At 36.9% G+C, this 24,715-nt stretch overlaps 1 pseudogene; it reads right to left on the bottom strand.

Annotated features, from left to right (window-relative positions):
• Positions 1 to 18,009: 18,009 nt before the first annotated feature.
• On the bottom strand, positions 18,010 to 18,853 carry LOC105525080 (annotated as a pseudogene).
• Between the last annotated feature and the right edge of the window lie 5,862 nt (positions 18,854 to 24,715).

Here is a 24,715-nt window from a genome sequence, read left to right as displayed (position 1 = left end):
AGGATTTGACCTTGGCCTGTGAAATGATGGATGAGATCTACAAAGTTAGGGGTGGCTGAGGACAGTTTACAGGAAGTGACCTTACGTGTTTATCTTTTCCCTTTAGGAAGTTGTTGTTTAGGATCCTAATTCTAGTTCAAAGATGCATTGTAAACAGCCTTCTCCATTGCCTTTCCTCCCAAAATTAATCTCAATTGGCTTGTCTGTACATAAGCATGAAGAACTGCACTGTCATTTTCATAGATAAATGATTGACCGAGTTTCCTTAAGTCTGAAGGGAAAGGACATTTTGATCCTCCCAGACAAAAGGTGCCCCTGGGTGACTGGGGGCCACGTGGGAGTGTCTCGGGGATTGATCCCCGCCATGATATGCAGCGGCCCTACAGGGAACTCCCAACAAAATTAGTTTAAAAAGGCTCATCCAGGAAATGAATATAGGAGCTGGTCACTGCGGTTTTTGAGCCTTCTCAGAGATGCTGGACTTCCAGGGAGAGAAACTGAGGCATGTAAGAAGGCAGAAACAACTCAGTGGTGACACACTGTGGAGTCTGGTCCACAATCAGTACATTTTGATCCACTCCACTAAATCCTAGGCCACAGCCCAGTTCCTCCTTTTAAGAAAAAATGTGGGAAACAAATATTCCAAGAATGAGGAAAGACAAGGAGAATGAATCCCCAACTGGTTTTATGGTACCTCTACTTGCACACTATTGTGTAAATGGAAGGATATGCCAGAGTTTTAATACTCCAGCTGGTTACACATTAGGTCTGGTCTTGTGCACATTTGAAACTGATGGGCAAATTACATCAAGGAAAATTCAGAGCCCAAAGATTGACCTGCAATTCTGAAGTTTCTAAGTTCTCTCTCTGTTTTCTTTTCTGCCTGCTTTAAGTCTGCTGTTACTTTTCTACCGAGATAAAATGTACCATTTGCATCCAACTGTTACCAGATGGAAGGTCTTGACTGTAAGTTGTCCAGTTTCTTGGTGTGTTGAACAAAGAATTGAACCAAACACAAACAAGCAACAAAAGAACAAAGCAACAAAAGACAAAGCAACAAAAGCACAGATTTATTGAAGCCAAAGTACATTCCACAGAGTGGGAGTAGGCTAGAGCAGGTCGTTCAAGAGAGCCCCCATCAGGGTTTTTATAAAGCTAAAAGAATTTGGTAACACACCTTTAAAGGCCTCCAATCGGTTACACCCTATGAAGGACTGGTCTATGAGCAGTTAGAGGCTGCAGTGGAAGTTTTTGTGTTGTTATCACAGGAGTGAGGATGTGGCCTGTATACTGCCTAATCTTGCCTAGAGCTGTCTGCACCTGCTGTTATTTTGCTTCTGTGAACTGGTCATACCTGCTACCTGCTATTCTTTTGCTTATGCCTTAACCCTTGGTTACCCTTATTCCCTATTCTCTTGCCTTAAAACCATTTCTTCTTGTTATTGTTTTTGCAAACCAGTGAATTTGTATTAATATCTCATGGCCAGAGTTCTGATATACAAGTTATAGGATCTTTGTATGAGTGTGTAAGTGTGTGTTTATGGGACACAAAACACACATTTTGTTATGTGTTTTTGGCCACAAGGTACCAAATTAGGTTAAAGTTAAAGAATATTTATAAATTAAATAATAAGACTAAATGCTTTTCTATTTCACATGACTTAAGCAAAATCTTTAATAAATAAGCTTGCTTTAATATTATTGGTAAAGTAATATCAGCAATGCCTTAAGAATTATCAGCATACATTTTTGTTTGCATTTGTTGTTTAAGAGATTTCAGACTTATCCTTGCCAAATATTATAAGGTATCAAAATTTGGCATAAGGATTATAAAACCATAAGCCCAGCCCAAAACAGAATAATCTTTGCTTTTGTAATTCTTGATAAATAAGATGTTAATATTGCTGGTTTAATGGAAACAGCTAAATCTTGAATTATAGGTAGAATAATCATATATTTAATCTCAAGTTTCTTATTTAGGTACATCAGGGAAATAACTTTAAAGGATGACTATCACAGTTTTTATAAATAATCTAGGTAAACTATTAAAATAAAATAATTAGGCAAATGTATTGAAATAAACACTTGCATAGAAAGTTGTCACAATTTAGGATCTAAAGTTATACTAAATTAAATAATAGATATTACATTCAATGTCTGGGTGTTTTCCAATTTAAAAAAATTATGTTTTAGAAAAACATTCTTTCTAGAAAATGTGTTTTTATTAAAAGGTAAATAATTTTAGTGTAATTCCAAGCTTATTTAAAGGTTATGTATAAAACAGGATAAAAGGAACCAGAAAATATGAAAGATGTAAAGAAATTTACCAAAATAAAGAAGTATGTTTTGGTAAGAAAGCTTAAAAGAAAAGCAATTTCATATAAGGAAGGATATTATATGGTGAGTTTTAATTCTAAAATAAAATGACTGGGTTGTTCAAGACATAAAAATATTTAAGACAAACCAGAAAGTCCAAGCATGTCCTCAATGGTCTAACTCATAATAAGGTTAGTAAAAGATCAATTTATTAAAATGTTAAGTTATTAATTGGCTACAGTTAGAGAAAATCATAATAAATAGTTTTTCTAAAAATTGAACTTTGATATTAAAAATACCCTCATAGAAAACTAAAGAACTGGTTAAAACATGATTTTATTATAAGTGTTGTTACTCTTAATCTAAGAAATTTTTAATTTTTAAATTCTACAATCTGTTTCTTTATGAAATTATTCAGATTGATATCTCAGAAGCTGTACATTGTTACTTCAGCTCCTTCTCTCTTCTGAGTAGGCCTGAGACGGTAACGCTTTCCTTTAACTTTTGTTGTCTCCTGTAACTTTTAAAAATTAATAGTCTAAGACAGAGAATTATTTATTTTATTTTATTTTATTTTATTTTATTTTATTTTATTTTTGAGACTGAGTCTCACTCTATCGCCCAGGCTAGAGTGCAGTGGCGCAATCTTGGCTCACTGCAAACTCTGCCTCCCAGGTTCACGCCATTCTCCTGCCTCAGCCTCCTGAGTAGATGGGACTACAGGTGCCCACCACCGAGCTCTGCTAATTTTTTTTATTTTTAGTAGAGACGGGATTTCACCGTGTTAGCCAGGATGGTCTCGATTCCCTGACCTTGTGATCCGCCCACCTCGGCCTCCCAAAGTGCTGGAATTACAGACGTGAGCCACCACACCTGGCCAAGACAGAGAATTTTTAAACAGACAAATGAAATATCTTTTGGACCTGCCTTTTTTATTCTGCATTCCTGTTTTATCTATAAGCTTATATCTGTCATGTGGAAGTAATATTTCACTACCAAATTACCTAAAAGAGCACTAATCAATTGACTTCAATGAGTGAGTGCTGGCCGGGCTTGGTGGCTCACCCTTGTAATCCCAGCACTTTGGGAGGTCGAGGTGGGTGGATCACCTGAGGTCAGGAGTTGGAGAAGACCAGCCTGGCCAACATGGGGAAACCCCATCTCTACTAAAAATACAAAAATTAGCCAGGCGTAGTGGTGGGCGCCTGTAATCCCAGCTACTCGGGAGGTTGAGGCAGGAGAATCGCTTGAACCTGGGAGAAGGAGGTTGCAGTGAGCAGAGATCGTGCCATTGCACTCCAGCTTGGGTGACAAGAGCAAAACTGTGCCTCAAAAAAAAAAAAAAAAAGTAGTGAGTGCTTATCAGACTGGTGGAAGCTAGCTCAGATGCCTTTTAATTCACATGACCTTGGTAATCTTTGGTAAGATTAATTTGGTGAATTTAATCTCAAAATCATCTCCAGCAGTTTAAAATCTTAAAGTCATGTCAGGTTAAATTAAGTAACCCGGGTTTTTGTTTCTCCCCACCCCCGAACTGGGAATTTGAGTTACTAAGAGTTAAAATAGTAGGAGTGTAAAAGGTGTTTTTGTTGAAGTTCATGAAACGCAAGCATGTGTTTTTTTGTAAAAGAAAATGTAATTTTTTTCTAGTTAAACTATTTAAGAGTTGATTTAAAATAAAGGAAAAATTACACAGATAAAACTCAATGGATTAAAAGAAACATTAAGCCAGGGCAACAAAAGTTATCTCTGAGACCTGTGGTTACCAAGAAGATAGTCAATGTGGGGGAAGGGCAAAGCCAAGTAACTATTAAAACCAGAGGGTATAATGTAAAGGAATTGTTCCATTTTGTAGATTGGTATCATCAGCTTCTTGAGAAATCTTTACTATAAGGAATTTAAAAAATAGTTGATGTAAGGACAAACTCCTTAATTATAAATGCTGTAGAATGAAAGAGCTTGTTTGGGTTGATGTAGGACCCACACCTCATTGTTAAATAATCACTGATGGTATATGTGATCCAAATGTGTAAGAGGTTATTCCTGCAAACAACCTAGTGGACCAGACAAATGTCACTGTAAGGTCTGTTTACCCTGAGAAGGGGACTGTTTAACTCTCTATAAAATGCCAAGTGGAGCACCCCAGATGAAGCAGCTGATACGCTTCATATTCAAGCCGTGTTGAGACTGGCTTTATGATGACTGGGATGTTCTGCCACCTAACATGTCTATTTCCCAGGTCATGCTAAATTTGGGGGTTAACAGGGGTCCTTTTACATGGGCACCCTGGGAAACATTGCTCTTGCAGACTCATATGACTGTTTGAGAAGTCTTATCAAATTTGCCATCCCTTATGGGTCTTACAGATGCTTAATACAATGTTAGGGTAATTAGAAAAGGGACAGGATAAAGGGAGTCAATGGATTTGCTCCAGAAAGGTGATAGAAATTTTTGGGTGGTCTTTCACTATTTGCCCCAGATTGAAAATTTAAAAATAAATAAATAAATAGGCAAATGTTATAATGAGAAAGCTGACATTGCCTGGGACAATAATGAGGCAAATAAGATAAACATTAGCCAAAGGGACTGAGTCCCTTGGTCCAGCTGTCTGCTGGGACCCAAATCCTTTGGATATAGGATCTTGCTACCTGGGGAATGCAAGGGGGAGAATACTTATAAGCAGGGAGGCTCTTTTTTTTCCCCCCTAGGACTGATTCCAACTATGTGAGGAGCTGCTAGGTTTTACAGTGCCTGATAGACAACTCTCAGCTAACTAGAGCTGTCTGGCTTGTGGGCAGCAGTTCCAAAGTGAACAAACAACATCCTGTTTGAAAGCCACTCTTCTGATTAAAGAAGACTCAAGCAAATCTTTTTCTTTTGAGTTATTTATAGTATAGAGCAATTGGGTGAAGTATAATATGTTTTTGTGAGCAAATTTACTTTTCTCTCTGAGCTCTCCAAAATTCAGAAACTGTTCACGAATATTCTGATCTTAAGACAATATAGTTATTTGCGTAAGTTTAGTAAGAGTCTTTTAAAACAGGACATTTGGAGACACTGGTTATTTTACCAAGGCTTTGACTGTGATAACACGTTTTAAGGTAAAGTTCCAGCAAAGCCAACTTAAGGCTACAATAATCTTCCAGAGCAGTGGTCCACAGCCTTTTTGGTACCAGGGAACAGTTTCATAGAAGACAATTTTTCCATGGATCGGGGACATGGTTTTGAGATGAAACTGTTCTACCTCAGATCATCGGGCATTAGTTAGATTCTCATAAGGAGCGTGTAATTCAGATCCCTCCGTGTGCAGTTCACAATGGGGTTTGCACGCTCCTGTGAGAATCTAATATCACCACTGATGTGACAGGGGGTGGAGCTCAGTTGTTAATGCTTTCTCACTTGCCACTCACCTCCTGCTGTGCAGCCCAGTTCCTAACAGGACACAAATATGTACTGGTCTGTGGCCCAGGAGTAGTGCTCTCTACTGTTCTAGAGAGTACTAGATTATTCTTCCTTTTTTTAATTGGTGCCTAATGGAATAGTTTTCTTTTTCTGTTCTGATATACAAATACTCTTTTGATTGTCAGAATATTAATGTTATTTATCTCTCCTTGTTTTACTTCCAAGGAAACCAAAATCATGGTATTCTGAAGTCCAGAGATGCAAATATCCTTATTTGGCATTCCACTGGGCCTGATCTGTTTTTTTCACTGCAAATGTCCTCCTGCTAAGACTATACAAGAACCCTCCCTCTAGGTCCAGGGACTGTTGTGGAAGACGTAGGTGCATGAAATTGTAAGGGCTGGTTTTGAGTCATAGAATTAGGTCAAGATCAGACCCTCCAAATCAAGAATGGGTATACAGATACCTAAACAGATTATAAAACAAGAGACTTTGCCTTCTGAGCTTTTATGTGGTACCTTTTTATCCATCCCAACCATAAAGAATTGCCTGCTTCCTGTAGAATAAAAAAATAACTACTTAGAGGATAAAGACACCCCATGACAAAGCCTCCTGGGTATAATATTCCCTGTTATGAGTCATGCAAATATATACATATATGTATAATTAAAATATATAAATAAATTTATAAATAAATACATTTCATAATAAATAAAATTAAAAATTTCAGAACAAATCTTATGTTTTGTATACTTGATTGCTATAAGTCTGTAATTAAACCAATATCACAGTAGCTCAAAGCATAGACATTAAAGATAAGTCAGTTTTGTAACCTCGCCTTTGGTTTTTTGTTTGTTGACTTTTTACTTAAAAAAAATTCAAGGGGTAAAGAATGCATGTCCACATCTATTCCTATCTGGCCTAAAGCATTCAATCGACTATAAGTCTTTTTATTAATACTCTCAGTTCCTTGGCCACAGGGAGTCTTACCAAGGGACAGGATGGACCTGGGGCAGGCAACCATGTCATCCCAGCAATGCTATAGGACAGAGTAAAAATTTGGTGGCCATCAATGTTGCATTTGGCAAATGTTGGCCAGAGGCAGGAGAATGCAAACCAGAAATGAAATTCTAAGTACCCCCTCAACCATCTGAATGGATCTTTCCTCTCAGACAAGGGCATTTGGGGAGTCAACCTGAAAATCTAGTTTGGGCTATGATGGAAGAGGGTGTTGGACATGCCTCATTGTACCCCTCCAGCATTGCCATCAACAGAGACCTTAAGTATGATAAGAAATCTTTACAATCTATTCTTGCAGAAGCTTGTTACTTGGAGGCTTTATCTGCATGATAAATCCTTGGTCTCCACAATTCCTTATCTTACCCAGACATTCTTTTCTGCTAATAATAACTCTTTCAACTAATTACCAATCAGAAAAATTTTAAATCTACCTATGTCCTGGAAAGTCCACACCCCCACCTCCCCTTTCGAGTTGTCTTGCCCTTCCAGATGGAGCCATTGTAAGCCTTACCTGTATTGACTGATACATTATGTCTCCCTAAAATATATAAAAGCAAGTTGCACCCCAAACACCTTGAGTACATTTCGTCAGGACCTCCTGAAGCTATGTCATGGGTGTGCCCTAAACCTTGTCAAAAAACAAAACAAAACAAAACAGAAAAAATCCCTTTCTAAATTGATTGAGACCTGTCTCAGGTATTTGGGGTTCACAGGGTATGTAAAGTCTTCTGGAAGGACTCCCTCATGCAGCTAAATTGTCGGTTTTTAGGGCTAAAAACTACTGAGCCAGGTCCCAAAATTGAAAAGCACAGCATAGGACAGCATTATTAGCAATGAAAAATAAACTAGATACCTCTTATAGCATCATGAGGAAGTAAATGCATAAATTTGTTTTATTTTTATAAGTTTACAGTATAGGTATATGTGTTTTCAAGTATCACACTCAGAAATTATCACCATTTTCTATAAACTTCAGGCTATGCATCAGCCCTCTGGTTTAGAATTATAGGAAATCAATTGCTCTACATTCATTCAAGAGGTTGTCTAAAAGTAGCAGGCTTTTATAACCACATGAAACTAAGAGTTATAAAGATAATTGATCTAATTCAATGAAAATCAATTATTGTTATGTTAACACTTTTACTATGATGCATGCTTTTGTATAACTTTTATTATTTATGAGTCCATATTTTTTAGAATGTGTCTGTTTATCAAACAATATCATTTAGTTGACTTCTGCTAAGGGTTCTATGGCAGGGATCTCTTAATCTCTGATATAGATCAGTATACAATAAATGTCATTGATTCACAGCTGGGATAATAGTTCTAATATCACAATTCTAAAAATGTATATTTGTAATGCCTATATTTTCATAGCATGGGTGCTTTCAGTCTTAAACATAGAAAGCTAGGATTATGGGACATTGTCTTTAGAACTCTCATGCCTTAGATTATTTTGGTCTTGTTTTTATATAAATAATTAAAGAAGTAATTAAGGAGTGATAATTCAGATCTGTTTCAGATTGCTTCATTAAAACATAGTTTCTGAATCAAATTTGAGAGCTATTTAAATTAGGAAATAATTTTAAACTCCTATTATGAAAATGATTATTTCTTTTTTATTTATGCAAATTTTATTTATTTAATGTTTTGGGAAGTCGGAGACCCCAAACGGAGGGACTGGCTGAAGCCGTGGCAGAAGAACATAAATTGTGAAGATTTCATGGACATTTATTAGTTCCCCAAATTAATACTTTTATAATTTCTTATCCTTGTCTTTACTGCAGTCTCTGAACATAAATTGTGGAGATTTCATGGACATTTATCACTTCCCCAATCAATACTCTTATAATTTCCTATGCCTGTCTTTACTTTAATCTCTTAATCCCATCATCTTCGTAAACTAAGGATGTATGTCACCTTAGGACACTGTGATGATTGCGTTAACTGCACAGGTTGTTTGTAAAGCATGTGTGTTTGAATAATATGAAATCTGGGCATCCTAAAAAGGAACAAGATAACAGAGATTTCCAGGGAACAAAGGAAATAGCCATAAGGTCTGACTACCTGTGAGGCTGGGTGGAACAGAGTCATATTTCTCTTCTTGCAGAAAGTTAATAGGAGAAATATCACTGAATTCTTTTCCCAGCAAGGAATAACCCTGGGAAAGGAATGCATTCCCAGGGGGAGGTCTATAAATGGCTGCTCTGGGAGTGTCTGCCTTATGCAGTTGAAGATAAGGGATGAAATATGCCCTGGTCTCCTGCAGTGCCCTCAGACTTGCTAGGATTAGGAAATTCCAGCCAGGTGAATTCTAGTCAGACTGGTCTACTCTTGAACACTGTTTCCTGTTAAGATGTTTATCAATGACAATGCATGTCCAGTGGGATAATGGAACCTCATTGGTAATTCTAATTTCACCCTGGTCTTGTGATCTTGCTCTGCCTCTCTGCCCTTGTGACCTTTTATTGCCCTTTCAGGCATGTGATCTTTGTGACTTACTCCATGTTTGTAGCCCCCTCCCCTTTTAAAATCCCTAATAAAAACTTGCTGGTTTTGCGGCTTGAGGGGCATCACGGAACCTGCCGACATGTGATGTCACCCCTGGAGGCCCAGCTGTAAAATTTCTCTCTTTGTACTCTTTCTCTTTATTTCTCAGACCAGCAGACACTTAGGGAAAATAGAAAAGAACCTATGTTGAAATATTGGGGGCTGGTTCCCCCGATAATTTAACATGTTATTCTAATGTCTGTATAACTTTTAACTAAAATTACCATATAGAGATATTAATATTTTCTTTCAAAGAGTTTATCAAGTTGATCCTAGATAAATATGTTTTGATGTTGTCATACTCAAGCATATCTCAATCTCTTGTGATGGCATAAGAGTTAATATTTTTTTAACTAGAATGAAGTATCAGAGTTTTTGGAATATGTATTTATTTTTAAGAGATCAAAGTAGACTCAAAAATTTCCTGATAATGATGAAACTCTCACTGGTATTTTGAAGTCCTCATGATGTTGTTTTCTGCTTGCTTTAATTTTCCCTTATAAAAAGAGATGTTTCTGCATGTTATAAGTATAATGATGGAATATGCCTGAAGCTTCAGCAGCACTAATTAGATTAGTACAAAGACTGTGGGCATCAAAAGAACCTCAAAATATTGGGCTGAACTACATAACATCACCAACTACACAAATGGCAGTTTTATGTGATTCAGTCTAATGCATTTGTCTCCCTCATTATAATGTGCACACACACAGAGTCTTGCATGAAAACACAAGCACTATATTTCTTTTCCCAGTCTCAGGCTGGCATTACTATTTTAATTCTATTTTCCACTCCTTCTCACTGCTGGATTATAGAAAAGGGGTCACTGTCATGAATAAAAAGGGAAAGCAAACAAAATTATCCTTTAAAAGCCTCAAACACACATGTACATCACCGAAGAATTTTTAAATTCACAGTACAGAATAACCAATAAGATGCAAATGATGGTGTTAAGTATCAAAATTTTGAGCTGAATGCCTGATAAGTACCTATAAAACATTACAGAAGGTGTATAGAGTCTCACTATTCATCTCCCCAGTAATTAGCTGGGGAATAATGACACTCTAATCTCACATCTTGAAGTCTTTGCTCCTCATTAGTGAAATAAGCTACTTTTAACCTTGTTTATTCCAATTTATTTCAGAGTTGAAATTTTGAAGCTTCATATTAAATATTTGTAATAAAGAGCTTTTTAACTACATTATTTTATTGCTTTCCAATAGCATCTGAAGTACTGTGAAGGCCTATAGACAATATATCATGTACTGTAAGATTGTAATATTATTTCTTTCTTTCTTTCTGGTCTTAACTAAGGTTCATAAGTTTCCTAAATGTATTTTTAACAGATCTAGTCTTCGAAAAGGAGTTTGATTGAATGTGCTTTAATTCATATGAACAGGGTTAAAACAAGAGGAGAAGGCAGAGTGCTAGGTTATGGTTTCTAAGAGCAGGCATTTCTAGTCTTAATAGAATTGTGTATCTAAACTTCATCCACGAGGCATCTAAACCTGAAATTATGTCAGCAAAACTGGGAGTGGCCGTGCATGGTTAACAAAGAGTTCAGTGCTAACACTGATTTGGATTGAAGTGCCACAGTGCTTTTTATTGTACTAAATACACTTTGAAATAGAAAAACGAAAAGATGTTACATCACCTCTTTGAAAATGTTTTCCGCTGTGTACTCCACTACCAGCACTATCACCATCCAAAGGAAGTGCTTGTTACCATCTACCTATGATTTAAGTAAAAACATAACATCAATGAAATAATTTGGAATGATTCTGTTTGCTTCAGGGAAACTTATTTTAGAAAATGAAATTTCTTCAGTAAGCTTTGTAAAGAAGCTTACACTATTCACATCTGAATATTTAAAATATTTCTCAATTTAATAACTGTTAGCAAAAATATTTACTTGTAAATTTTCTTATATACAAAAGTGTTAATGTTTACTCAAATATGTAATATTTACTATAGATAGTATATTCATGTTAGGACAATTGATGGAATAGTGCATTTTAATTCTAGTGCTGTAATGTATATTTATAATGGTAGAGTTTATCCATGGTGTCATAAGATACAAAAATGACTCTATCACAAGTCATTTTGTTAATTAGGAATAAAGTCCCAGAGTTTTGATTTATTCATTTTCAAAATTCAAAGCAGACTCAAAATATTACTGACAATAACGTTACTTTTACTTATATGTCTTTCAATAATCTTTTTGTAGACAGGAGAAAAAGGAGCAGAGTTACAGCTAACTTTTCTAGGCACTGCAATAACAAAGAATATATGCTATCTGCAGGCCATAAAGTCTCTGTTAGTTATAATTTTAACAGTTCTAGCAATTATACACTAATTTAGTGCTCTAAAATAGATTTTCTTATATAATCTCAATTTCCTTAAATCTATTCCAGTATGTTGCAAATATGAATGTTTTCCACTGATTTGCAGCACAGATGACTAAATGCAGAGTCTTCTTTAGATCACATAAGAGATTCACAGATATTCATCAAACATACAGATACATGTTCATTTTGCAATATCTTAAATCTATATGTTGTTTTCACATGAATCATCTCAATTTCTGGATACTCAGTAATGTGGTAAAACAAACAGAATGGAATTTCTATAAAAAATTTGAAAAATCTAAAAATCTCTCCTAGGACCCACTTTCAGTATTTTAAGTCATTACATCTGATTAATATGAATCAATATGTATTTTCTTTACAAGAGAATGTCCCTAAAGGAATATACTAGAATCTGTTGTTAACACAGTTCAAAATGTGTGATATGGTTTGGCTTTGTGTTCCCACACAAAGCTCATCTCAAATTTTAATCCCCACATATCAAGGGAAAGACTGGTGGGAGATGATTGGATCATGGGGGTGGTTTCATCCATACTGGTCTCATGACAGACAGTGGGTTCTCATGAGATCTGATGGTTTCATAAGGGGCTCTCCCCGCTTTGTTCTTCCCTTCTGTCTCCTGTCACCATGTGAGAAGGTCCAAGCATGCTTCTCCTTCACCTTCTTCATGATTGTAAGTTTCCTGAGGCCTCTCCAGCCATGCAGAACTGTGGGCCAATTAAACCTCTTTCCTTTATAAATTACCCAATCTTAGGTATTTCTTCATAGCAGTGTCAAAACGGACTAATCCAATGTGGTTCCCAAAAATAAATTGCAAGTCCGGGCATGGTGGCTTGCTCCTGTTATCCCAGCATTTTGGGAGGCCAAGGCGGGTGGATCATCTGAGGTCAGGAGTTCAAGACCAGCCTGGCCAACATGGTGAAACCCTGCCTCTACTGAAACTGCAAAAATTAGCTGGGCATGGTGGCATGCACCTGTAATCCCAGCTACTTGAGAGGCTGAGGCAGAAGAATCACTTGAACCTGAGATGCAGAGGTTGCAGTGAGCCGAGATTGTGCGATTGCACTCCAGCCTGGGCGACAAGAATGAAACTCCATCTCAAAAATCAAAGAAACCAACAAAAATGAATTGTGAGAAAAAGGATAAATTACCAATCCCTAAATATATTTGTTTTAGCAAGAGCTCATATGTGTTTTTGTGTGTATATACATATATGCACATATGTATATTCTAAATTTATAAATTTTGTCTTTACAAATATATATGTAAATAACTATGATTATAAAAATATACAAAGGCAAAATTTATACCTTAAGTATTCAGAAAGATACACAAGGTTAACAAAGTACTGAACTGCACTGTCTTAATATCCAAATAGTAGAAATGTGATGTATGGTAGATTGCTCTGGTAATGTGATCAGTCTTAAAATACTTAAGGCAGCTGAATCTAAAAATTATTTGTAAAACTATATGAAACAATATATTTTCTCCTGTTTTCATCCTTACATATTTAATGGTGAGTCCCAAGGAATCTTGAGCAGAGACAAAATCATTAAATATATTATGTGAATCAGCATCTGCAACCTGCTGGTAATGAAAAGCTAAAACTTTCACCATGATGACATAAACTCATGAACACAGCAGGCACAGTTTTATTAAGCGATTCATTCAAATTTCTTAATGCACCTTAAGACAGCCATGATCTATCTAAATAATAGACTAGATAATATTTGTAGGTTATTTTCATTTTATATCTTAGAAGATTTTATGGTTTTTGAAGTGAACTAAGCCAAAAGAAGTCACAGTTATGCTTGGAGTATCTGGAATCAAACTATTCTAAATGAAGGGGGTTTCACAAAGACTAAGGTCAAAGTTGGCTTTACAAGTTATTTAAAAACATCATAAACTCGGTATCATGATAGAACTCCATCTTATAGAATTCCCTATTAAAATATTTTTCCCCAAGCATCTAGTCAAATGCTTGAAACTACACCATGAAATATGTATTCTCATTGATTAGAACAATGCTAAAGAAGAATATTGTTGCTTATAAATTTGTAGCTTGAAAGTTAGATATTAATGCCTAAGCAAGAGTATAGTTATTAGATCAACTAGGCCATAATTAAATGACCACAGAAGCTTAGGAAGCCAGGCAATGATCTGGCATCACTTTCAGAGGGAATATGCTTCCAGAAGGTGTGATTACCCAGGGACCTGTGACCACATGTGAGTGTCACAGAAGGAAAGTAAAAAATAAAATTATCTGGGAACTACAATGTACCAAGTATAGTATAAGGCTGCCTTATCACACTAAGTTTCCAAAAATAAATGATCTTTTTCCAGAATATTCCCATTGGATGTAAATCCAATGATAGGGAAACAGACAAACTTTATTTATATTTAATTGCTTTGTTCTTTTCCAATAAGGGTTCTATGAAATCTATCCAAAACATCTCTGCTTATTATCATTAATAGTCTTGCAATGCTAAAATTATTAATGAGTCTCCATTGTCTTTGAAAATGGTTTCCAATTTCTGGACTGGGGACACCTGAGGGGCAGCAAAATCATAAAAAGCAGTTGACATGCTCCACTTGTCCTCATGCACAACCGACTAACAAATAATTTGCACAAGATGTTTTTAAACATGATCTTATGGATTTCAGTGCATGCCCTAATAGTTAGTACAATAAAAATTTCCTTCAAAATGTTGTTGAATTTAGAGTAACTTTTGGTTATATGTTTTCTCAAAAACAACGACGACAGAGTAAAATGTAAGTACTGCCATGCAGAGGATCTAGTAGCTTTAGGTTAAAACATTTTCAGTATTCAAAAAGTATAAAATCACTGCTTTTCAGCTTGAATACAGGCTAGGGTATAGTAACAGGAAAGCATTATGTCTAGCAAGGCACTGCGAAAGGTCAGATTTAGATATTTATAAACATTGATTGCTATAAAATTCAGCTGGAGATGGACTCTCACTGTCACAGAGGAAATATTATTAAGATCATGGAGCTAAGATTTGCTGCTGGACTTGGAAATTGGAAAAATAAACCCTTAAAAATAAACCTGTATTAAACTTTGAATTTTAACTGTTGAAGTTAACAGTTATCAAGAGAACTATAGAGTAAAGGTAGGAGGAAAGAAAGACATCAAAAAAACTTAAAACAGAATCAATGTGCACAGTGATTTCAATAAATTGGCTAATAAAGTTTGTAGTTTTACTAATCACTAGAAATGTTATATGTGGGATATCAGTGGGATATGGGTTATTTAATTAAATAAAATATAAGAAATACTTCATTGATCACAGTAACCAAACCAACAAGAAAGACCTGGGATTTTTAAAACCACGTGCTAGTTATAACTACAACATGACTTTCATTAACAAGGTTTAAAGTTTGTTTTATTTAATGGCTAAACTTTTAAGATGTTTAGAGTAAGCTACGGCAATTGATCTATGAATGCCTATATGTACCTATATGATGCTTTTTAGTATTCTTTTCCTTTCAAAGGATTTTAGATGTCTTACATTGCCATCAGTCACCACCTCCTGTTATTTTTTTTTTTCACCAAAAATCACTCCTTTTTTCCTATCCATCCCTTTTCATTTTCACTACCACCACTGTAATTCTGTGCTTCTATATTGTATCAGTCTGGCAAAGTTTATTTGCTTGTCTATTTCTGCCCTACTCCTTTCATAGTCATCTTGCACATAAATGTTTTATTTATTCTGTTTGATTAAAAGCTTTTTAAAGACAGAAGCCAGCACAAAGCACATAAAAGATACTTGGAAGTTTTGACTGCGTACGTAGGATGACAGATGGATGGATGGACAGATGGAGAGAATTTGAGATCCTCATTGAAGATATATTTCAACCACCAGAAAAGACTGTATTGTAACTATCAGCAGGGTCGCCAAAAGTGTGACATTCAATCAAGATTTTTCAGTGATTGGTTTTGCAGGAAGCAGGCAGAGATCAATTTCTGCTTAAGAAAATGGGAGGAAGCATATTTGGACAAAGGAAGAAGAAGAATAGCTATGCAAGTTCCATGAGTCATTGGCCAAATCAAGTAGGAGCCCGGTATTGTCTTTCAGACTCTCTGAAATCAGATAAAATGTCTGGGTCTCTAAGCCCCATCAGTCAGGGAACATGGGTTGCCAGGTGGGGTTTAACCAGGAGACACTCTGCAGATGAGACAAACTCTCTAGGAGGTGACAAAAGAAGGTAGTCAGCTGACAGAACTCCACGTAGCTGGGCAGCAAGTCCTATTTTGAAGGAGTATTTGAGAGGTGCAGTTTCATGTCTTCCACATTAATCGACCCATTTTCTTTATTGTGGTAAAACAGACACAATAAATATACCCTCTAAACAATTTTTAAGTTGACAAGTACAGTATTTTTAACTATGGGCCCAATGTTGTACAGCAGATATCTAGAACTTTTTCATCTTGCATGGCTGAAAGTCTATTACTCATTGACAAAACTGCCCTGACAACCGTAATTCAATTTTCTGTTTCTGTAAGTTTGTTTAATGTAGTTATCTTATATATCCAGTATATGTGCTTGTGATTGACTTATTTCACTTAGCATAATGTCCGCAAGGTTGATCCATGTTGTTGTGCCAGGATTTCTTTCTCTTTCTCTCTCTATCTTTTTGAGATGGAGTCTCGCTTTGTCACCCAGGCTGGAGTACAGTGGTGTGATCTCGGCTCACTGCAACCTCCACCTCCCAGTTTCAAGCAATTCTCCCTGCCTCAGCCTCCCAAGTAGCTGGGATTACAGGCACCTGTCACCAGGCCAAGCTATTTTTTGTATTTTTTAGTAGAGACGGGGTTTCGCCATGTTGGCCAGGCTGGTCTTGAACTCCTGACCTCAGGTCATCTACCCGCCTCGGCTTCCCAAAGTGCTAGGATTTCCTTCTCTTTTAATGCTGAATAATATTTGATTGTATATGTACCACATTTTGTTTCTCTATTTCTCCATCCACGATCATTTAGGTTGCTTCCACATCTTGGCTATTGTGAGTATTGCTGCAGTGAACATGGATGTGCAAATATCTCTTTAAGATTCAATTTTTAATTCTTTTGGATAAATATCCAGAAGTAAGATTCCTGGATCATAATAGTAGTAGTGCCTCTATTTTCAAACTTTTGAGGAAACATAAGTGACTGCACCATTTTACAATCCCAACAACAATGTGTAACGATTTCAATTACTCCACATCCTCACCAAAACTTGTTATTTTCTGTTTTTTTGATAGTGGTCATCCTAACAGGTATGACATGATATCTCATTGAGACAATGGTTTGCATTTTCTTGATCACTAATGATGTCGCACGCTTTTTCATGTGATTTTTGCCTATTTGTATAACTTCTTTGGAAAAATGTCTATTCAAGTCCTTTGCCCATTATTTTAATGTAAAATGAGGTTTATTGCATTTTATGTAGTTTTTGAAGTCCATGCAGCAAAGGGAACACAATGTTTAATGCATTTTAAAATAAAGGGGGGTGGGCAGCAAATGCCCAAAGTTCTAGTCTTCCTGGGTCCCTGGGAAAGAAGGGTGTAGGAATGAGCTCACCCACTCTCCGTGGGGAATGAATTTGTCTCTTAAATGCAAGGAATGTTTCCATGGCCTCAGGATACAGAAACACAGAGCTCAGGGGTGAGAGCAAGGGAAGGGGAAAGGGTCACTGGTGAAAACAAAGCTATATACATTCACCTAACTCAATCTGAGGGTAGCAAAGGCGGTAAAACTTGGGGGCAGCAGTTGTTCCAAGAGTCAGGAAATACAGCACACTCCTGAAGATTTGCACCTAAAAAGAAGTGGCAGTGAGAACCAAAAAAAGGAAAACCAAAGGGGGAAATATTTCTTAAACCACGCTCTTCAAGAAAATGCCAAAAATATGTCATTTTATATTTTCATTTCATAGCATTGGACACACAGCTCGACATATTGAAATACTGACTCCTTAGAGGAAAATAAATGGAAAAAAGAAAACAAAAAGAATTACATTTTTCTGTTGAAGAATCTCGGGCCCCAGGCATGAGGCCCAAGTGCCCCAGTGTCCTGGCCCGCGGGAGGTGCTGAGAGGTCAGCCAGGTCCTCTGGGGAGGGAGGCTGTGCCCGTAATCCATAACCATAAAGCTGTATGGCAAAAATTGTCTTGGGTGTCCTTGGCCTTGTCAGCTCAGACTCTCAGTCGTAGGTCCCCTGTGGGTCCTGCCTATAGGAGAGCTGGTTGACTGACTGCTTGAACATGGGCTGGGTGAGGTCCTAGTCCACAGGAATGGTGACATGCTGGAGCTGGTAGAGCTTGTGTCCATCTGTGACCTGGTTGAACCACCACTGTCCTTACTGGACCTCTGTCTCTGTAATCTGTTGGGCATTGGTGGCAAGCATCTAGATCTGTTTCTGCACAACTTCAGTACCTGATACAGGCTGGACTAAGAGAATATATTCTAGCTGGCCCGATTTCAGCTGCACTGGGATTTTCTGGATCTCTCTTGTTTTAGTTAATCTGTTGCATAACCTGCATAGTCTGTCCAGTGTCACTCTGGGACTGTTAGGTTTGACCCTGTGGTTGGGCCTGGACAATCTGCACCTGCTGACCTTCTCCAACCTGCATTGTCAGGGACATGATCTGGCCCTGCTGAGGCTGCATGATGATCTACCCAAGCTGGATGGTGGTCATAGAGCTGGTGGTCTCCTGGCCTTGCTGCTGTCCCTAGACTTGGACCGTGGAGGGTTGCTAAGACAGTGTGAAGTAGTATTAGATGGGCTTGGCAGGAGTTATAGACTGGTGCACCTCCTCCTAATGCTTTGGAGGGTTCAGTTCATCTGTGAAAACAATATCAATGAGAAAGTCAAACTTATCTAATTTTGTAATTCCCATAGTGACATGATTTCCCTATAGAGTCCAGTGCTTTTTAGTCTCTGTGTGAATCTAGGCTCAAAGAGTCAACTCTGTGATAAAAATCTGGGCTGCCTTGGCAAAGAGCACAGGAGCTTCTCTACTGATCATCTTTACATTATTCAGTTTCATAATCTTCTTAATACCAGCCGTGGAAGTTCCTGCACTAGCAAATCTTTCACTGTTAAATTCTGGATTTCTTCCAGGACGTGAAGTCAACAAGGACTGTAGGCTTTACTGGGCATTACTGCTGCTAGTGCCACAAAATCCACATTCTGTGAACATTTTGAAAAATGCCTCCACACAGGAGTCCAGAGAGGAGCAGGAACTCTCCCTGCACTCCTGCTAAGCAGGGCAATGCAGAGGTCCGAGGCAAGGTAGACAGGGAAGAAGCATGCATTACGGAGAACAGAGGGTGTGAAGCAGGGGCTCAAACAAGATGGCGGCCATGGCATTTGCACATGGCCCTTTTTTTTCCTTCCCCCTTTCTTGGCACCTGGACTCCCAGTACGGTGCAATGTGCAGAACCTTTGACCCTTTTCTTTCTTTCTTTTTTTTTTTTTTTTTTGAGACGGGGTCTGACTTTGTTGCCCAGGCTTGGAGTGCAGTGGTGCGATCTCGGCTCACTGAAAGATCCACCTCTCAGGTTCACGCCATTCTCCTGCCTCAGCCTCCTGAGCAGCTGGGACTACAGGCACCCGCCACCACGCCCAGCTAATCTTTTTGTATTTTTAGTAGAGATGGGGTTTCACCATGTTCGCCAGGATGGTCTTGATCTCCTGACCTTGTGATCCACCCGCCTCAGCCTCCCAAAGTGTTGGAATTACAGGCGTGAGCCACCGCGCTTGGCCCCTTTCACCCTTTTCTAGTCATGCTTTTTAATGTTATTGAGTTGTAGGAGTTCTTCATATATTCTTTATATTAACTTCTTATCTGGTAAGTGGTTTGTAAATATATTCTCCCATTTTGTAGGCTGCCTGTTTAGTATGTTAATTATTTCCTGCACTAGGCAGAAGTTTTTAAGTTTGATGTAGTCCCATTTGTATATTTTTGATTTTGTTGCATGTGTTTTGGGTGTCATATCCAACAAATCATTGCCCATTCCAATTTCATGAAGCCTTTCCTTAGTATTTTCTTCTAGGAGTTTTACCATTTCAGGTATCACATTTACATCATTAATCGTTTATAAGTTGATTTTTGTATATGGTGTAATACAAAGGTGCCTCTTCATCCTTTTGTGTGTGGATAGTAAGTTTTCCCAGAATCATTTGTTGAAGAGACTATCTTTATGCCATTGTGTAGTTTTGGCACCCTTGTCAAAAATCAATTGGCCAGGTTCATGATGGTTTATTTCTGAACATTCTATTCTGTTTCAGTAGTCAATAAGTCTGTCTTTATATCAGTATCATACTGTTTTGATTACCACAGATTTTGTAACATGCTTTGAAATTAGGAGGTGTGAGACCTTCAGCTTTATTCTTTCTCAAGATCAGCTTGACTATTCAGGATCCTTTGAGATTCCATATGAATTTTAGACTTTTTTATTTCTTCAAAAAAATCAATGATATTTTAATAGGAATTGGATTTAATCTGTAAAATGCTTCGGGTTATATGGATATTTTAACAATATTAATTCTTCCAACCCATGAACACAGTATGTCATTCCATTTATTTGTGTCTTCTCTAATTTCTTTTATCAGTGTCTTGTAGTTTTCATTGTACACATCTTTTACTACCTCCGTTAAGTTTATTCTAAAGTATTTTATTATTTTTGATGCTATGTAAATAGGAATATTTTCTTATTTTTTTAAGATTTTTCATTTTTACTGAAACCCAATTGAGGAAAAATGGTGGTGTAGAAGTAAGTCATCTTTACTACCTCCTCACCCTGCAGAAAACCAAGAACAGACATACAGCACTGAGATTATCATCAGCAATATCTCAGTAGTCAAACATGGGAATAAGATAGTTCCCATGGCCACAGAGATGCGAAAAACTCTAAGTAGACAGTAAGAGAATCAAATTTCCATATCTGCAATGCTCCTCCCGCCAATCTCACCAGCACCAAGTGTGCAAAAAATTTCCCCTGACTCACAGTTTCTGCACCAGAAAAAGTCAAATTGAGGCACACAACTAGGTTCTCCATTATCTCGGGTTCCCGGATAACAGACTTGCTCATGACTCAATTCACAGGAAGCATTAGGAGTGCCTAAAGAGATAAATATCCCCGAGGACAGCCAGAGATAAAGGGAGAAGGTAGAACTACCATCCTCAGCACTGGAAACTCTGCTGTGTAATTCAGCCATAGGAGATGCCAAGTCAGAGTGACTGTTCAGCAGCACCACACTGTAAGATATTTATTACACAGGTCCTCGGGGAATAAACTCTTAGCCAACTGTTCTAGGCCATTCTTGCATTGCCATGAAGTAATACCTGAGACTGGATAATTTAGGAAAAAAAGAGGTTTAATTGGCTCACGGTTCTGCAGGCTTTATAGGAAGCATAGTGCTGGCATCTGCTCAGTTTCTGGAGAGGCCACAGGAAGCTGACAATGACAGCAGAAGGTAAAGAGGGAGCAGGCACGTCACATGGTGAAAGCAGGAGCAAGAGAGAGAGTAGTGGGGAAGGTGCCACAATCTTTTAAATGAGCAGCTCACACAAGTACTCGCCATCATGAAAACAGTACCAACCCATGAGGGATGTGCCCCCATGATCCAAACACCTCCCACCAGGTTCCACCTCCAGCACTGGGGATTGAAATTCACCATGAGCTTGGAGTGGGGACAAATATTCAAACCATATCGCCAGACTTCTCATACTACTGGGCTAACCCCTTTGGAACCTCTCCTGTTCAGAGTAGGCAACACGGTGATTATGTGCTAGAATTGAGGCAAAACTGGGCTTAAAGCACCATCTAGTGGCAACAAGGAGCCAGAAACCCGATGGTAAGAAAGAGAGAGAAAACCAACAGGAAAATGGTGAAGAATCTCTAAGCAAACATATGCAGTAAATAATAAAACAAATCAGACAGGGAAGACTTGAATAAATAACTAATCCTTCAATGCAAAGACATAGTTGTACATCCACAAGAAACAATGACATCAAGGAACCACGGTCTCCCCAACTGAACAAAGCAAGAAACCACTGACTGACCCTAACAAGACTGTGATATGTGAACTCTCTGACCAAGAATTCAAAACAGCAGTTTTAAGAAAACTCAGTGATCTCAAAGATAACACAAAAGAGCAATCCAGAAATTTATCAGAGAAATTTAACAAAGAGGTAGAAATAGCAATAATAAAATTCAACAGAAATCTTGGAACACCACAAATATATATACCTACTATGTACTTACAAAAATTTAAAATAAAAAGTGTTTAAAAAAGAAATCTTGGAACAGAGAAATAAATTTGCTGAACTAAAAAATTTATTACAGGCTCTCAACAGCAGCATAAATCAAGCAGAGGAAAAAATTAGCTCAAAGGGTATTTATAAATACACAGAAAACAAACATCAAATAAAGTATTCCATGACAATTGACTAGAAGAATTAATATTATTAAAATAACAATACAACCCAAAGACATTTAGAAATTCAATGCAAACCCTATCAAAATACCAATGACATTCTTGACAGAAATAGAGAAAAACAATCCTATAACTCATATTGGAACCACAAAAGATCCTTCATAGCCAAAGCAATTATGAGCAGAAAGAACAAAGCTGGAGGCATCACACTACCTGACTTCAAATACAATTCAAATATAGTAGTGATGTAAGTGTAGTACTGGCATAAAAATAGACACATAGACCAATAGAACAGAATAAAGAATGCACATAAGAAATCATATATTTACAACCAACTCTTTCTTGACAAAGGTGCCAAGAACATATAATGGGGAAAGGACAACCTCTTCAATAAATGATGCTGAGAAAATGGGATATCCATATGCAAAAGAATAAAAAAGGCCCCCTTTCCTCCACATGTACAAAAAGCAAACCAAAATTGATTAAAGGCTTAAATCTAAGATCTGAAATGACGAAACTATTAAAAGAAAACATTGGGGATGCTCCAGGATATTGGTCTGGGCAAAGACTTTTTAACATAAGATCTCAAAAGCACGTGCAAGCAAAGCAAAAATACACAAATGAGACTATACCAAGCTATAAAGCTTCTGTGAAGCAAAGAAAATAATGAAAATTGAAGGTACAACCCACAGAATGGAAGACAACATTTGCAAACTATCCAACTGACAAGGGATTATTTATCAGAATATATAAGGAGCTCAAACAACTCAATAGCAAAAAGAAATCTTAATAAACCAATTTAAAAATGGACAAAAGATATAAGCAATTCTCAAAATAAGAAATGCAAATGGTCAACAGGTATATAAAAAATACTTAACATCACTAATCATCAGAGAAATGCAAATCGAAACCACAATGAGATATCCCACTCCTGTTAAAATGGCTTTTATCCAAAATACAGGGAAGAAAAGATGCTAGCAAGGATGTGGAGGAAGGGGAACACTCATAGACTGTTGGTGGGAATGTAGATGAGTATAATCATTATGGAAAACTGTATAGAGGTTCCTCATAAAACTAAAATTAGAATTACAATATGTTCCAGAAATTCTACTACTGAATATATATCCAAAAGAAAGAAAACCAACATATTGAAGATATACCTGCACTCTCATATTTATTGCAGCAGCATTCACAATAGCCAAAACATAGAATCAACCCAAGTGTCCGTCAATAGTTGAATAAAAAAGAAAACATGGTATACATACACAATGAAATACTATTCATCCATAAAAAATAATGAAATCATGTCATTTGCAACAACCTGGATGGAATTGGAGACAATTATGTTAAGTGTAATGAGCCAAACACAGAAAGACAAATATCACATGCTCTCACTCATACGTGGGAGCTAAAGAAGTGGGTCTCATGAAGATGGAAAATAGGTTAGTGGTTGCCAAAGGCCAAGACGGGTGCTGAGGAGGGAGGAGATAAAGAGGAGTTGATATATGGGTACAGATATAGAATTTGATAGAAGAAATAAACCTAGCGTTTTATAGATCAGTAGGATGACTATAGTTTCCAATAATCCATTGTTTATTTCAAAGTAGCTTGAGTATAATAATTCAAATGTTTTTAGCATAAATAAAAGACAAGTATTTAAGGTGATGAATCTTCCAATTACACTGATTTAATCTTCCAAATTATATGAATACATTAAGTTCTCACATGTATCCTCCAAAAAGTTTCCAACTAATACATTTGAGTGTTGAGGTTTTATCCTGAAACTTTACTGAATTTGCTTATCAGTTCTAAGAAGTTTCCTTATATATTCGTGTGTGAAACCTTTAGGGTTTTGTACATATAAGATCATGTCATTTTCAAACAAAAATAATTGTACCTCCTTCTTTCAAATTTGGCTGACTTTTGTTTGTTTTCTAGCCTAATTTCTCCTGCTAGGACTTCCAGTACTATGTTGAGTAGAAATGATGAGAGTGATAATCATTGCCTAATCTTGCAGTAAAAACTTTTGTTTTTTTCATTGTTGAGTGTGATGTTAGTTGTGGGCTTTTCATATATGATCATTATTATCATTATTATGTTGAGGTAGTTTCCTTCTATTCTCAATTTGTTGAGTATTTTTATTAAGAAAGGGCGTTGAATGTTGTCAGATTCTTTTTCTACACTAATTGAGATGATCATGTAATTCTTATCCTTTATTCTATTAACATGAAGATTATAGCTGTTGATTTTCATATGTTAAAACATTCTTGCATTCCAGGGAGAAATCCCACTTGGTAATCGTGTAGAATCTTTTAAGTATGTTGTGGAGGTTAGTTTGCTAGTATTTCATTGAGGATTTTTGCTTTTGTGTTAATCAGAAATGTTGTCCTGTAGTTTATTTTTCCTGTATATCTGGCTTTGGTACTAGCGTAACTCTGGCCTCATAAAATGTGTTAAGAAGTGTTTCTTTTTCAATTTTTTGAAGAGTTTTAGAAGAATTGTCATTAAATATTTTTTAACTATTTGGTGGAATTCTCCACTATGGCCAACTGTCCCTGGGTTTTTCCTTGTTGGGAAATTTTTGATTACTGATTCAACCTTCTTAATAGTTATAGATCTA

Source organism: Colobus angolensis, unplaced genomic scaffold (genome assembly GCF_000951035.1).
Source record: "Colobus angolensis palliatus isolate OR3802 unplaced genomic scaffold, Cang.pa_1.0 Scaffold518, whole genome shotgun sequence".
Taxonomy (NCBI): domain Eukaryota; kingdom Metazoa; phylum Chordata; class Mammalia; order Primates; family Cercopithecidae; genus Colobus; species Colobus angolensis.
The sequence above is the reverse complement of the archived record's forward strand: the minus strand, read 5'-3'. Positions and strand labels throughout refer to the sequence as shown.